At 42.3% G+C, this 3,438-nt stretch overlaps 1 pseudogene; it reads right to left on the reverse strand.

Moving 5' to 3' along the window:
* Positions 1 to 1,500: 1,500 nt before the first annotated feature.
* On the reverse strand, positions 1,501 to 2,596 carry LOC140599492 (glyceraldehyde-3-phosphate dehydrogenase-like; annotated as a pseudogene).
* Positions 2,597 to 3,438: the final 842 nt, after the last annotated feature.

Genomic DNA, 3,438 nt, shown 5'->3' on the forward strand with positions numbered 1-3,438 from the left:
TAGTGTCTTTTAATTTTGTAAATCATAACTATTTACTGCAGAACCATAATTTATCCAGAGTTATAACAACAATTAGTCACAAAATTAATTGGAATTCGGGATGTACTTTCAGTAATTCATCTTTTGCAGAAAATGACAGAGTAGAGTTAATTAGTAGTGATTAAAAGAATGGTGTTTACCTCTAGTGTTATGTTTATGTTTCAGTTAGGATTTAAATGTCAATGTGTCACAAAGGAAAATTACTAACCCAACTTCAGTTGACTATGAAAATGTCTCCACATAGTTTGATGAACTTCAATATATGCATAAAAAGACACATTTAGCCTAAATATGTTAGGAAATAATTAAATGTGAGAAAACATCCCGAAAGATAAGAATGCTGGTAAATTCCAAGTATCGCCTTCTCTAGTCAATGGGAAACAAATGATTGATGACTCTTTTAGTTGTCTCCATTCATATAAACTATGGGTTAGCACTGTTGGGGAAATATAATCCAAAATAAAATCTTCAACCTATCCAGAAAACCTCTCCAAAAGCTAGCAGAAAAAGAAAACAGTATTATTATTGAATAAATATTAGATCAGAATATGATGTATGTCAAGAAATCAGCTAACACATTGCAAAGACAGAAAGACATCTAATCTTTTAATATATCCAAGCAGATACAACCTACTATATAGATATTTTCAAGATAACTAGTTTTTTAGTAAGTGAAGTTGATAACACCATTTGTCATGTATAGTTTATTCTAAATTCACCTGGTAATTGAAGTGACTATCTGCATTGGCTAATTGACTTTATCCAGAAGAAAAACAAACTCTTTACACCTTTATGACAGGGGTAGTTTTGTAACTTGGAGCAACATATTTACTAAAATTAGGCTCCTACCCTGCCAGAGAAACTGGGAGGTAGGGGTGCTATCTCCCCTGGTATTTATATTTCAAAGAAGTGGCTCCAAAGTCCTTGAGGAAGACATTCTTAGGTCATAAAGCTGATGAAAGGCCTATCTAGTTTTCAAAAGGATTTATGTATTTAAAAGAGAAGAGACTTTACTAAGAATAGGGAAGGGAAGGAAATATCTTCCCTTGTTTTAAAAAAGGAGAATTAAGCCTCTTAGTTTTCTTTTGTATTTATCCTTACAGTATTAAAATTTGCAGGTTTTGGTAGTGGTCGAGTGGGATTAGGAATATATAAGAGATGACTTAAAATAGAAGAAAACAATATTGCTGGTTAATATATACTTCCTCCAAGTTCCTTTTTTGGGTAGGAGATTCTCACAACCTTAAACCCAGGTAATATAAACTTATATAAGAAATAAGAGAACAGTGAAGAAATTATGAAGGAGCTAAAATAGTAGCAGGCTTTATTAAGCTCTTTTTTTTTTTTTTTTTTTGGCTGGTACAGTATACTTTATTGATGGTACATGACAAGGTAGGGCTCCCCAAGCCCCTCCCCTTCCTTGGGGTCTAGGATGTAAATTGGAGTTCAGGAGATTCTCAGTGTGTTGGGGGATTAAGTTGGGGCAGAAACTCCCCAGCAGCTGAGGGCCTCTCTCTTCCTCTTGTTCTTGCTGGGGCTGGTGGTCCAGGAGGCTCTTACTCGTTGGAGGCCATGTGGACCATGAGGTCCACCACCCGGTTGCTGTAGCCGAATTCATTGTCATACCAGGAAATGAGCTTGACAAAGTGGTCATTGAGGGCAATGCCAGCCCCCGCGTCGAAGGTGGAAGAGTGGATGTCACTGTTGACGTCACAGGAGACAACCTGGTCCTCAGTGTAGCCCAGGATGCCCTTGAGGGGGCCCTCTGATGCCTGCTTCACCACCTTCTTGATGTCGTCATATTTGGCAGTTTTCTCTAGGCGGCAGGTCAGAATCACAACTGACACGTTGGGGGTGGGGACATGGGAGGCCATGCCAGTGAGATTCCCGTTCAGCTCAGGGATGACCTTGCCCACAGCCTTGGTGGCACCAGTGGAAGCAGGGATGATGATCTGGGCAGCCCCTAGGCCATCACGCCACAGCTTCCTAGAGGGGCGTCCACGGTCTTCTGGGTGTCAGTGATGGCATGGCCGGTGGTCATGAGGCCCTCCACAATGCCAAAGTGGTCATGGATGACCTTTGGCCAGAGGAGCCAAGCAGTTGGTGGTGCAGGAGGCATTGCTGACTATCTTGAGGGAGTTGTCCTACTTCTCCTGGTTCACGTCCATCACAAACATGGAGGCATCAGCAGAAGGAGAGAGATGATGACCCTCTTGGCCCCGCCCTCCAAGTGAGGCCCAGCCTTCTCCATGGTGGTGAAGACCCCAGTGGACTCCACAACATACTCAGCACCAGCATCACCTATTTGATGTTGACGGGTTCTTGCTCCAGGAAAATGGAGATGGACTTCCCATTGATGACAAGTTTCCCATTCTCAGCCTTGACAGTGCTGTGGAATTTGCCGTGGGTAGAATCATACTGGAACATGTACACCATGTAATTGAGATCAATGAAGGGGTTACTGATGGCGACAATATCCACTTTGCCAGAGTTAAAAGCAGCTCTGATGACCAAGGCGCCCAATACAGCCAAATCTGTTCACTCCGACCTTCACCATCATGTCTCGGGGACGTGGCTGGCACTGCACCAGCAGATGCAGCTGTCTGTCGAATGGGGAGGAGCAGAGAGCCAAGTCTTTCTTCTTTTTAATGTAAGTTTTTTAAAGATTTTGTTTATTTATTCATGAGAGACACAGAGAGAAAGAGGTAGAGACACAAGCAGAGGGAGAAGCAGGCTCCATGCAAGCAGCCTGATGTGGGACTCAAATCCGGGAACCCAGGATCATGCCCTGAACCAAAGGCAGACACTCAACTCCGCTGAGCCACCCAGGCATCCCTGATTCTTCCATTTCTAAAAAGAAAGACTTAGCTAGGGATGCCTGGGTGGCTTGGTAGTTGAGTGTCTGCCTTTGGTTCAAGGCATGATCCTGGGTTCGCGGATTTGAGTCCCACATCGGGCTCCCTGCATGGAGCCTGCTTCTCCCTCTGCTTGTGTCTCTGCCTCTCTCTCTCTCTGTGTCTCTCATGAATAAATAAATAAAATCTTTAAAAAATTACATTAAAAATAAGAAAGACTTAGCTTAATAAAGCCTGCCACTATTTTAGCTCCATAATTTCTTCACTGTTCTCTTACTTCTTATATAAGTTTGTATTACCTGGGTTTAAAGTTGTGAGAATCTCCTACCCAAAAAGGAACTTGGAGGAAGTAGATATTAACCAGCAATATTATTTTCTTCTATTTTAAGTCATCTCTTGCATATTCCTAACCCCACCAGACCACTACAAAGACAGTAAATGAGGGTTGACACCACATGACCCAATCCTCCAAAATGAAAAGGCCACAGGGGGTGACTTTTTCTTTAGTGATGCCTTTTGTGTTGGAGAAGACCCTGTTTCTGAA

The sequence above is a fragment of the Vulpes vulpes genome, chromosome 7 (genome assembly GCF_048418805.1).
Source record: "Vulpes vulpes isolate BD-2025 chromosome 7, VulVul3, whole genome shotgun sequence".
In the NCBI taxonomy this organism is placed as follows: Eukaryota; Metazoa; Chordata; class Mammalia; order Carnivora; family Canidae; genus Vulpes; species Vulpes vulpes.